Raw genomic sequence first — 13,910 nt, 5'->3', positions numbered from 1 at the left:
CCTACCCCACGGACACAACCTTTTTTCCCCTTCCCAACACGCCTATTCCCCTTTCCACCAGCAGCAGGCCTTTTTCCACTCATTTTGGTGGTTAACTAATTCACAACTCTGGAGTTGTTTGCACAAAAAAAACAATGGATGGTAACCGAGCAGAGCTGAGTGGCCAAACTGTGGTATTAGGCCAAAACTATTGGCTGGGTTAGATGCAGAAAAAAATTATTTTGAATTTGCAACCTGATGGAGGTCAGTATAGATGGACTAATACAAATAGTCCCACACACAGCTAGAAGCCCAAATATTTTTTCAGAGGTACTGTAGATGCAGATAAAAATTAGTTTTAATTTGCAACCTGATGGAGGTCAGTATAGATGGACTAATAGAGAAAGTCCGACACACTACTAGAAGGCCAAATATTTTTTCAGAGGTAGATGCAGAAAAAAATATATTCAGTTTGCAACCTGATGGAGGTCAGTATAGATGGACTAATACAAATAGTCCCACACACAGCTAGAAGCCCAAATATTTTTTCAGAGGTACTGTAGATGCAGATAAAAATTATTTTTAATTTGCAACCTGATGGAGGTCAGTATAGATGGACTAATAGACCAAGTCCCACACACTGCTAGAAGCCCAAATATTTTTTCAGAGCTAGATGCAGAAAAAAATTATTTTTAATTTGCAACCTGATGGAGGTCAGTATAGATGGACTAATAGACCAAGTCCCACACACTGCTAGAAGCCCAAATATTTTTTCAGAGCTAGATGCAGAAAAAAATTATTTTTAATTTGCAACCTGATGGAGGTCAGTATAGATGGACTAATAGACCAAGTCCCACACACTGCTAGAAGCCCAAATATTTTTTCAGAGCTAGATGCAGAAAAAAATTATTTTTAATTTGCAACCTGATGGAGGTCAGTATAGATGGACTAATAGACCAAGTCCCACACACTGCTAGAAGCCCAAATATTTTTTCAGAGCTAGATGCAGAAAAAAATTATTTTTAATTTGCAACCTGATGGAGGTCAGTATAGATGGACTAATAGACCAAGTCCCACACACCGCTAGAAGCCCAAATATTTTTTCAGAGCTAGATGCAGAAAAAAATTATTTTTAATTTGCAACCTGATGGAGGTCAGTATAGATGGACTAATAGACCAAGTCCCACACACTGCTAGAAGCCCAAATATTTTTTCAGAGCTAGATGCAGAAAAAAATTATTTTTAATTTGCAACCTGATGGAGGTCAGTATAGATGGACTAATAGACCAAGTCCCACACACCGCTAGAAGCCCAACTATTTTTTCAGAGCTAGATGCAGAAAAAAATTATATTCAATTTGCAACCTGCTGGAGGTCAGTATAGAAGGACTAATAGAACAAGTCCCACACACTGCTAGAAGCCCAAATATTTTTTCAGAGCTAAATGAAGAAAAAAATTATTTTTAATTTGCAACCTGATGGAGGTCAGTATAGATGGACTAATAGACCAAGTCCCACACACTGCTAGAAGCCCAAATATTTTTTCAGAGCTAGATGCAGAAAAAAATTATATTCAGTTTGCAACCTGATGGAGGTCAGTATAGATGGACTAATAGAATGATGCTATGCCCAAAAGATTTTACTTCACTAGGTGCAATAAAAAAATTGGTATTCTATACACAGGTGTTGTATCTTGCAACACAGATAGGCTACTCCACTGACTAACACACTCTGCAATAGGCCAAAAAGGATTAGCTTTGCTAGATTCAGCCAAATGCTGTGAAAAAAACTTGCACAGCACTGGCACAGACCTGCCTGGCAAAAACTGATAGGAACTCATGTAACCTAGTCCTGAAAAGGACTCCAATTACAATTAGTCTTTACTCCCACAACCTATCTATTTAAGAGCACAGACCTCCCTGATAAAAGTCGTAGGAAATGCTGTAACCTAGTCCTTAAAAGGACTGCAATCACAACTATTCCCTACTCCCAAGCTATCTGTATATTTGTGCGAAAATTGGCTTGAAATTAACAAGGTATAGCGCACACAGCAACAGCGGTGCCGTCTAACACGCAGCTGCAGCAGTGAGAAAATGGTGGCGACGGGGAAAATGGCTTGGTCTTATAGGGCAAGGACATGTGACATACACTGCCAATCACACATGCCCTTGCTTGTGTGAAAAAAAGCACTTCGCTCCGTGTGTGCGCTGCTGATAGGCTGACAGATTGCACCTCCCCACTGCAAATGCGGGAAAGAAAAAAAAAAATGGAGATCTTCATTGTTCCTGCAGAGATCCATCCCCTGCCCCTCCCCCCACCCCACTGTACACTCAAACTGCGTATTAACATTAATTTTCATCATTACTGAGAAAAAATCCAGTTATGATTTTGGTGCACGAACAGTTATCGAACATAACCTCGAACAGCCGAATTTTTCTCAAATTGTTCGTCCGGCTCGAACACCGCCCAAAACAGCTCGAATTTGAGATTGGCGAACAGTTCGAGTAGAACAACGCTCATCTCTAGTGATAAATGCAGAATTGGTGACTTGTTTCCCAATCCTGAGAAAAAATACTGACTGAATTATCAGTGGAGCCGTGGCCTTAGTGTCAGATAGTTGCGGGCGCTCAGTAATTTTTCTTCAAACACGACATCCGCTCTTGATTCCAGCCAATTTTGCGTTCAAAAAGTTAAATTGTGCACCTTCACTTTCGAGCCCTGCTGTGTGCCCAAACAGTGGTTTCCCCCACACATGGGGCATCAGTGTAATTAGATTTTTTTATTTTCAAGGCTCTATGATATAAACTTCTGTGAAGCATCTGAGGGTTCATGGTGCTCACCACGTGATCTATTTCAAGTGTTTATTTCTGTTAAGGTTGATGATTATTGCTTACAGACAATGAAAACACAAAAGTCATTATCTCAGTAAATTAGAATACTTTATAACAACAGCTTGAAAAATGTTTTTAAAATCCGAAATGTTGGCCTACTGAAATGTATGTTCAGTAAATGCACTCAATACTTGGCTGAGGCTCCATTTGCATCAATTACTGCATCAATTCGTCGTGGCATGGAGGCGATCATCCTGTGACACTGCGGAGGTGTTATGGAAGCCCAGGTTTCTTTAATAGCAGCCTTCAGCTTGTCTGCATTGTTGGGTCTGGTGTCTCTCATCTTCCTCTTGACAATACCCCATAGATTCTGTATGGGGTTAAGGTCAAGCAACTTTGCTGGCCAATCAAGCACAGTGATACTATTGTTTTAAAACCAGGTATTGGTACTTTTGGCAGTGTGGACAGGTGCCAAGTCCTGCTGGAGAATGAAATTTCCATCTCCAAAAAGCTTGTCCGTAGAGGGAAGCATGAAATGCTCTAAAATTTCCTGGTAGTTGGCGGCGCTGACTTTGGTCTTGATAAAACACAGTGGACCTACACCAGCAGATGACATGGCTCCCCAAACCATCACTGATTGTGAAAACTTCACACAAGACCTCAAGCAGCTTGGACTGTGAGCCTCTCCACTCTTCCTCCAGACTCTGGGACCTTGATTTCAAAATGAAATGCAAACTTTAATTTGCATTTACTTAGTGTCAATGACTGCCTTCTGCACATCTGTCAAGTCAGCAGTCTTTCCCATGATTGTGGAGCATACTGAAACAGACTAAGGGACCTTTTTAAACACTTCGGAAGCCTTTGCAGGTGTTTCTTGCTAATTATTCTAATTTACTGAGATAATGACTTTTGTGTTTTCATTGGCTGTAAGCTATAATTATCAACATTAACAGAAATAAACACTTGAAATAGATCACTCTGTTTATAATGACTCTGTATAATATATGAGCTTCATAGAACTGAAGAACTGAAATAAATTAACTTTTTGATGATATTCTAATTTTGTGAGAAGCACCTGTATATCTCTGATTTAAGAGCGTAAAAATTCAGAGTTTGAAAATTGCGAAATTTTCAACATTTTCATCACATTTCCTATTTTTGCACAAATAAACGTAAGTCATATAAAAGAAATTTTGCCACTATTATGAAGTACAATATGTCATGAAAAAACATTCTCAGAATCAGTGGGATCTATGAAAGTGTTCCAGAGATATTACCTCATAAAGTAACACTGGTCAGAATTGTAAAATTTGGCCTGGTCATAAAGGTGAAAACAGGATTGGGGGGTGAAGGGTGAAGGGAATGTGTCCCTAACAGCCACGGGTGAAATCGCGATCCACCCACGGCTGTTAACATGTTCAATGCCGCTGTCAAACTCCGTCGTCATAAGACCCGTCCAGCAGTGTTCACATGATCGCGGGCCGCCGATAGGTTGGCATGACAACCCAGGGTCTGCAGGAGGCCCCTGTGGTTGTCATAGATGATCTGCTATGAGCGCCACCCAGCGGTAGGTGTTCATAGCAGATGAGCATTTTTGTTACACATAGCCGGGCTGAAGCCCTGCTATGTGTAACACAAATGATCGGACGATCACAGCTTCAAGTCTCCTAAGGAAACTATTAAAACATTTAAAAAGTAAAAAAAAATGTTTTTAAAAATATAAAAAAAATTTAAAAAATATAGCTCACATCACCCCCCTTTTGCCCCATTCAAAATAAAACTATTTAAAAAAAAATCAAAAATACACATATTTGGTATCACCGCATTCAGAATCGCCCGTTCTATCAATGTATAAAAATAATTAATCAGATTGGTAAACGGCGTAATAAGAAATAATATCAAAACACCAGAATTACGTTTTTTTGGTCACCGCAACATTGTAATAAAATGCAATAACGGGTGATCAAAACATCGTATCTATCCCAAAATGGTATCAATAAAAACGTCAGCTCAGTGCACAAAAAATAATCCTTAGCCAGCTCCAGATCGTGAAAAATGGAGATGCTACGGGTCTCGGAAAATTGTGCCATTTCTTTTACAAACTGTGGATTTTTTTTCATCACTTACAGTTGAAACCAGAAGTTTACATACACTATATAAAAAGACACATATGCATGTTTTTCTCAACATCTGACATGGAATGAGAATAAACCTTTCCCGTTTTAGGTCAATTAGGATTACCATAATTTTTAATATTTTGCCAAATGCCAGAATAATGAGAGAGAAAGAATGTTTTAAGGCATTTTTATTACTTACTGCAAAGTCAAAAGTTGTAAGTAAGTGCACCTAATGTGCTGTCTTTGTCCGTTACATACCACTTGGTAATTTCATTAATGCACTTATACTTACAAGTATAGTCAGTTTTCCTGAATATAGGGAGAGAAATCTCTCTTATGCACTTGCACTTTATGTTTGGATAAGAATGGATTAGATCTAATTATTTACAGCACTTTATGGCCAGGAAGGGAGTGCAATAGAGTCACCTCTGACTTTTTTTGGGCATGTTTTATAAATGACATATCATTGTATGAAATTGTAGCCAGTATGGAGGTTTGAATTAATGAAATCTGAAGGCACCTGTTTTTTAAAAAAAAATATGTTTTTTTTAACTTTTGAAATAAAAATAATCTATTTTAATGAATTTGTATTTTATCTTCCTTTAAGCCGGGCCCATGTAGCTCGTGTTTGTGTGGTAAATATCTAATTGGGAGGTGTAATTGTTGACCTTTTTCATATACAAAGTCAAAAGTTTACATACAGTAAGATTACTATGCCTTTAAATAATTCTGTACTGCACATATGATGATGTCATGTGTTTGGAAGCTTCTGATAGTTTTTTTGGCAACATCTGAGTTAATTAGAGACACACCTGTCAATGTATTTTAATGCACACCTGAAACACACTGCTTTTTTGTGTAGCATCATGGGAAAGTCTAAAGAAATCAGCCAAGATATAAGGAAGAGAATTGTGGACTTCCACAAGTCTGGCTCATCCTTGGGTACAATTTCAAAATACCCGAAGGTGCCTTGTTCATCTGTACAAACAATTATACGCAAGTAAAAACAAGATGGGAATGTCCAGCCATCATACTGCTCAGGAAGGAGACGGGTTCTGTGTCCCAGAGATGAATGTGCTTTGGTCTGACATGTACATAGCAGCCCAAGGACAAAAGCAAAAGACCTTGTGAAGATGATGGTGGAAGCTGGTAAGACTGTGTCAATATCCACAGTGAAACGAGTACTATATCAACATGGGCTGAAAGGCCACTCTGCCAGGAAGAAGCCATTACTCCAAAAGAAACTTAAAAAAGCCAGATTAATGTTTGCAAACGCACACAGGAACACAGACCTTAATTTTTGGAGACATGCTCTGTGGTCTGATGAAACTAAAATGTAACTTTTTGGGCATAATGACCATCGTTACGCTTGGAGGAAAAAGGGAGAAGTTGGAAGCTTAAGAACACCATCCCAACTGTGAAACATGAGGGTGGCAGCATCATGTTGTGGGGTGGTTTTGCTGCAGGAGGGGCTGGTGCACTTCACAAAATAGATGGCATCACGAGAAAAGAAGATTATGTGGCAATACTGAAGCAACATCTCAAGACATCAGCCAGGAAGGTAAAGCTTGGATGGAAATGGGTCTTTCAAATCGACAATGACCTGACATACTGCCAAAATGGTAATAAAATGACTTAAGGATAACAAAGTCAATGTTTTGGAGTGGCCATCACAAAGCCCTGATCTCAATCCTATTGAAAATTTATGGGCAAAGCTGAAAAGGCAGGTGCAAGCAAGGCGACCTACAAACCTGGATCAGTTACACCAGTTTTGTCAGGAGGAATGGGCCCAAATTCCGTCTAACTATTGTGAGAAGCTTGTGGAAGGATATCCCAAACCTTTGACCCAAGTCATTCAATTTAAGGGCCATGGTACGAAATACTAATGAAATGTATGTAAACTTTTGACTTTGCAGTAAGTAATAAAAATGCCTTAAAACATTCTCTCTCATTATTCTGGCATTTGGCAAATATTAAAAATTATGGTAATCCTAATTGACCTAAAACGGGAAAGGTTTATTCTGATTCCATGTCAGATATTGAGAAAAACATGCAGATGTGTCTTTTTATATAGTGTATGTAAACTTCTGGCTTCAACTGTAAATAAAAAAGAACCTATACATGTTTGATATCTAGAAACTCGTAATGACCTGGAAAATCATAATGGCAAGTCAGTTTTAGCTCACTCTTTGAAGAAGCACATGTGAAATGCGCGTTGGAATGAGGGGTGGCGCGGATACATCTCCAGCATGAATTTGGGTCAGTATACTTTCAATACTCCCTCTTCATTTTTGCACATTTTGATGTTATATTTGACCTTTATGTAGGTATTCTCTTGATTAGGTGTATTTCAGGAATCTCATTCACTTTGCTTGTACTGTAAAATGCTGCATATTTTTCTCAATAAATCCGTGTGGAAAAAAATGCAACAAAAACGCAATGTGTGCACATAATCTTAAAGTGAATAGAGTGGAGAGTCACAGGTTTGTAAAACAACCTCCTTTAGACTATAATCTCACATTCGTGTGATATGTTTGTGTGCTGCGAGATTTTTTTATCATACAGCACTCAAACTCATAGAGTTTTATAGATCCATTCACATATCTGTGAAAATCACGAATCCGAGAATGAAATCTGCAAGTCTCTGAGCATATCCTGTTCTGATCAGAGAATCAGAATCAGAATACGACATTCTCAATGGGTCTGTGTGCTGTCCAAGAAAAAAATCAGGCAGCACACTAACACATCAAATGGATACAGGAATGTTGCCTTATTATGTATGGTACCGCTCCTTAGTACAGTCATATGAAAAAGTTTGGGCACCCCTATTAATCTTAAGCTTAATGTTCTATAAAAATTGGTGTTTTTGCAACAGCTATTTCAGTTTGATATATGTAGTAACTGTTGGACACAGTAATGTTTCTGCCTTGAAATGAGGTTCATTGTACTAACAGAAAATGTGCAATCTGCATTCAAACAAAATTTGACAGGTGCATAAGTATGGGCACCTCACCAGAAAAGTGACATTAATAGTTAGTAGATCCTCCTTTTGCAAAAATAACAGCCTCTAGTCGCTTCCTGTAGCTTTTAATGAGTTCCTGGATCCTGGATGAAGGTATTTTTGACCATTCCTCTTTACAAAACAATTCCAGTTCAGTTAAGTTTGATGGTCGCCGAGCATGGACAGCCCTCTTCAAATGATCCCACAGATGTTCAATGATATTCAGGTCTGGGGACTGGGATGACCATTCCAGAACATTGTAGTTGTTCCTCTGCATGAATGCCTGAGTAGATTTGGAGCGGTGTTTTGGATCATTGTCTTGCTGAAAGATCCATCCACTTTGTAACTTCATATTTATCACTGATTCTTGAACACTATTGTCAAGAATCTGCTGATACTGAGTGGAATCCATGCGTCCCTCAACTTTAACAAGATTCCCAGTGCCAGCATTGACCACACAGCCCCAAAGCATGATGGAACCTCCACCAAATTTTACTGTGGGTAGCAAGTGTTTTTCTTGGAATGCTGTGTTTTTTTGCCACCATGCATAACGCCTTTTTGTATGACCAAATAACTCAATCTTGATTTCATCAGTCCACAGGACCTTCTTCCAAAAATAAATTGGCTTCTCCAAATGTGCTTTTGCATACCTCAGCCAACTCTGTTTGTGGCGTGCTTGCAGAAACGGCTTCTTTCGCATCACTCTCCCATACAGCTTCTCCTTGTGCAAAGTGCCTTGTATAGTTGACCGATGCACAGTGACACCATCTGCAGCAAGTTGATGCAGCAGCTCTCTGGAGGTGGTCTGAGGATTGTCCTTGACTGATCTCACCATTCTTCTTCTCTGCCTTTCTGATGTTTTTCTTGGCCTGCCACTTCTGGCCTTAACAAGAACTGTCCCTGTGTTCTTCCATTTCCTTACTATGTTCCTCACAGTGGAAACTGACAGGTTAAATCTCTGAGACAGCTTTTTGTATGCTTCCCCTGAACAACTATGTTGAATAATCTTTGTTTTCAGATCATTTGACAGTTGTTTTGAGGAGCACATGATGCCACTCTTCAGAGGAGATTCAAACAGGAGATCAACTTGCAAGTGGCCACTTTAAGTAGCTTTTCTCATGATTGCATACACCTGGCTATAAAGTTCAAAGCTCCATGAGGTTACAAAACCAAAAAAAGTGCTTTAGTAAGTCAGTAAAAAGTAGGTAGGAGTATTTAAAACAAGAAAATGATAAGGGTGCCCATACTTATGCACCTTTCAAATTTTGTTTGAATGCAGATTGCACATTTTCTGTTAGTACAATAAACCTCATTTCAAGGCAGAAACATTACTGTGTCCAACAGTTATTACATATATCAAACTGAAATAGCTGTTGCAAAAACACCAATTTTTATAAAACATTTAGCTTAAGATTAATAGGGGTGCCCAAACTTTTTCATATGACTGTATATAGTGTACTTTCTTGTTATATATACAGTGGCATGTAAAAGTTTGGGCACCGCTGGTCAAAATTTCTATTATTGTGAACAGTTAACCCCTTTAAAGCCCATGACGTACTAATACGCGTCTGTGCCCTGGGACTTAAGAGCCTGACCAGTATTAGTAAGTCATCGCGATCGCGCGCGCACACAGGCTGTGCGGGCGCGATCACCGCCGAGTGTCAGCTGATTGTCACAGCTGACAACTGGTATTATGTGCAGGGAGCGGTCCCGCACTGCTCCCAGCACATTAACCCCTGCAATGCTGCGATCGAAGTTGATCGCAGCATTGCGGTGGCTAAGGGGAGGTGATTGCAATACTCACCTCCTCTTCCGGCCTCCAGCGCTGTCTGCCGCGGCTTCCCGGGTGTTGCCATGACGACCCGATGTCGTCATGACAACATCCGGGTCACCAGACAGCAGGAAGATTGTTTGGTCGTGCGCAGTGCATTACCAAACAATCTTATTACTGTGCAGCGCTGACTGCCTGCATAGCACAGGGATGGTGCTCCATCCCTATGCTATGCAGGCGATCAGAATAAAAAAAGTGAAAGTCCCACAGTGGGACAAAGGAAAAAAGTAAAAAAACTTTCAGAAAGTGAAAAAAAAATTGTAAAAATATTAAAAAAAAATAAAAATAAATAATCCATCAAAAATAAAAATATAATGTACCCATCAATAAATATTATTATGAAAAAAAAACCAAAACAATAAAAGTTCACATATTTGGTATCGCCGCGTCCGTAATGATTTGACCTATAAAACTGTCCCACTAGTTAACCCTTTCAGTGAACACGGTAAAAAAAAAAAAAAAAAAACAAAGCAAAAAACAATGCTTTATCATCATACCGCCAAACAAAAAATGGAATAACACGCGATCAAAAAGACTAATATAAATAAAAATGATACCACTGAAAACGTCATCTTGTCCCGCAAAAAACAAGCCACTATACAGCTCCATCATGCGAAAAATCAAAAAGTTATAGCTCTCAGAATAAAGTAATGCAAAAAAATATTTTTTTCTATAAAATAGCTTTTATTGTGTAAAAGCGCCAAAACATAGAAAAACTATATAAATGTGGTACCGCTGTAAACGTACTGACCCAAAGAATAAAGCTGCCTTATCAATTTTACTACACGCGGAGTAGAATAAAAATTAAAAAAAAAAAAAATTCCTGAATTGTTGGTTTTTGTTTATTCTGCCTCCCAAAAGCTGGAATAGAAAGCGATCAAAAAATGTCACGTGCCTGAAAATGGCACCAATAAAAACGTCAACTCATCCCACAATAAACAAGCCATCACATGACTCTGTCGGCCAAAATATGGAAAAATTATAGCTCTCAAATATGGCGATGCAAAAACTAGATTTTACAAAATGTGTATTTTAGTGTGTGACAGCTGTCAATCATAAAAACCCGATATCATTCTGGTATCTCTGTAGTCGCACCGACCCGAAAAATAAGGTCGTCTAATCACTTATACCGCACTAGGAACGGCGTAAAAATTAAACGCTAGGGCTGGGGTTGGGATTAGGGTTGTGTTTTTTTTCAAAAGTAAAAAAAAAAAAAGATGACGATATGGCAACTAGTGTTGAACGCAAGTGCTCGCTACTTGAGTTTGCATCGGGTGCTCGGGTATGCATTGAGTATCGCGGGTGCTCGAGTCTCTGCCCCATATGCTACGCGGCCAAAAAAACCTCATGGGGATTGCCTGCCATGCACGAGCGATCCCCGCATGTTTTTTTTGGGGTGTCTAATAACCGTGAAACATGCGGGCGGGGACTCAAGCATTTCACTTGAGTACCCGTGATACATGGTGCATACCTGAGTACCAAATGCAAACTCAAGTAGCGAGCACTTGCGCTCAAGACTAATGACAACTTATTCAATATGATGACCTAATGTCATCAAATTCTGTGTCGTACCTCTGGGTTCAAAATGTTCACTATACTCCTTGATAAAATCCTTGAGGGGTGTAGTTTCCAAAATGGGGTCACTTGTGGGGGGTTTCAACTATTTAGGCACTTCAGGGGCTCTCCAAACGCGACATGGCGACCGCTCTCGATTCCAGCTGATTTTGCGTTCAAAAAGTCACACAGTGCTCCTTCCCTTCTGAACTCTGCCGTGCGCCCAAACACTGTATTTTCCTCACATATGGGGTATTGGCGTACTCAGGAGAAATTGCACAAAGGTTTTGGGGTCCATTTTCTCCTCTTACCCTTGTGAAAATAAAAAAATTGGGGCTAAAACATCATTTTTGTGGAAACAGTTTGATTTTTTTATTTTCATGGCTCCATGTTATAAACTTCTGTAAAGGACTTGGGGGTTCAAGGTGCTCACCACACATCTAGATAAGTTCGTTGAGGGGTCTAGTTTCCAAAATGGTGTCACTTGTGGGGGTTTCCACTGTTTAGGCACATCAGGGGCACATCCGCTAATTATTCAAGCAAATTTTACATTCAAAAAGTCAAATGGCGCTCCTTCCCTTCCGAACCCTGCCGCGCGCCCAAACAGTGGTTTTCCCCCACATGTGGGATATCTGCTAACTCAGGAGAAATTGCACAACAAACTGCATAGTGCCATTTCTTCTGTTACCCTTCTAAAAATGCAAAAGTGGGGGCTAAAAAAATTTTTGTGGGAAAAATGTGAAAATTTTATTTTTACGGCTCAATGTTATAAACTTCTGTGAAGCACCTTGGGGTTCAAGGTGCTCACCACACATCTAGATAAGTTCCCTGAGGGGTCTAGTTTCCAAAATGGTGTCACTTGTGGGGTGTTTCCACTGTTTAGGCACATCAGGGGCTCCCCAAATGCAACATGGCGTCCGCTAATTATTCAAGCAAATTTTATATTCAAAAAGTCAAATGGCGCTCCTTCCCTTCCGAACCCTGCCGTGCACCCAAACAGTGGTTTTCCCCCACATATGGGGTATCTGCTTACTCAGGAGAAACTGCACAACAAATTTTGGGGTCCATTTTTTCCTGTTACCCCTGCGAAAATAAAAAAAATTGGGTCTAAAGTAACATTTTTGTGAAAAAAGTTAAATGTTAATTTTTTTCTTCCACATTCCAAAAATTCCTGTGAAGCACCTGAAGGGTTAATAAAATTCTTGAATGTGGTTTTGAGCACCTTGAGGGGTGCAGTTTTTAGAATGGTGTCACTTTCGGGTATTTTCTGTCATAAAGACTCCTCAAAGTGACTTTAAATATGATGTGGTCCCTAAAAAAATGGTTTTGTAAATTTTGTTGGAAAAATGAGAAATCGCTGGTCAACTTTTAACCCTTATAGCTCCCCAATAAAAAAAAATTTGGTTCCAAAATTGTGCTGATGTAAAGTAGTCATATGGGAAATGTTATTTATTAACTATTTTGTGTGACATATCTCTCTGATTTAAGGGCATAAAAATTCAAATTTTGAAAATTGCAAAATTTTTAACATTTTCGCCAAATTTCTTTGTTTTTCACAAATAAACGCAAGTGATATCGAAGAAATTTTACCACTATCATGAAGTACAATATATCGCGAAAAAACAGTCTCGGAATCAGGGGGATCCGTTGAAGCGTTCCAGAGTAATTACCTCATAAATTGACAGTGGCCAGAATTGTAAAAATTGGCCTGGTCATTAACGTGCAAACCACCTTGGGTTGTAAAGGGGTTAAGCAAGTTGAAGATGAAATGATCTCTAAAAAGGCCTAAAGTTAAAGATGAAATATTTCCTTTGTATTTTAGGAAAAAAATATATATATTGTTATTTTTTACATTTTAAAAAATACAAAAAAGGAAAATAAGCCGACGCAAATGTTTGCACACCCTTCGAGATTTGGGTGCTCAGATAACTTTGACCAAGGTTTCAGACCTTAATTAGCCTGTTAGGATTATAACTTGTTCACTATCATTGTTAGGAAAGCCAGGTGATGCAAATTTCCCAGCTTTATAAAAGCCTTCTCTAACCTTGTGCCAAAGAACAGCAGCCATAGATTCGTCTAAGCAGCTGTCTAGCACTCTGAAAAGGAAAATGGTGGAGGCACACAAAGCAGGAGAAGGCTATAAGAAGATAGCAAAGTATTTTCAAGTTGCTCTTTCCTCAGTTTGAAATGTAATTATGTAATTAAGAAATGTCAGTTAACAGAAACAGTGGAGGTCAAAATAAGGTCTGGAAGACCAAGCAAATTTTCAATGAGAGCTGCTTGTAGGATTGCTAGAAAGTCAAACCAAAATTCCCGCTTGACTGCAAAAGACCTTCAGAAAGATTTAGCAGACTCTGGAGTTGTGGTACATTGTTCTACTGTTCAGAGAGACCTGCACAAATATGGTCTTCATGGAAGAATCATCAGAAGAAAACCTCTTCTCACCATAAGATCCTGTGGAACGATAATAATTTTTATTTCTATAGCACTACCACTAACATATTCCGCAGCACTTTACATTTTAGAGGGGAATTGTAGAGACAATAAAAGACATTACAGAATAACAATCACATAAATCAACAGATACCAAGAGGAGTG

The sequence above is a fragment of the Phyllobates terribilis genome, unplaced genomic scaffold (genome assembly GCF_046119375.1).
Source record: "Phyllobates terribilis strain yellow unplaced genomic scaffold, ASM4611937v1 Scaffold_1__5_contigs__length_1240528914, whole genome shotgun sequence".
Lineage (NCBI taxonomy): Eukaryota > Metazoa > Chordata > Amphibia > Anura > Dendrobatidae > Phyllobates > Phyllobates terribilis.
This window is presented reverse-complemented; position numbering follows the sequence as displayed.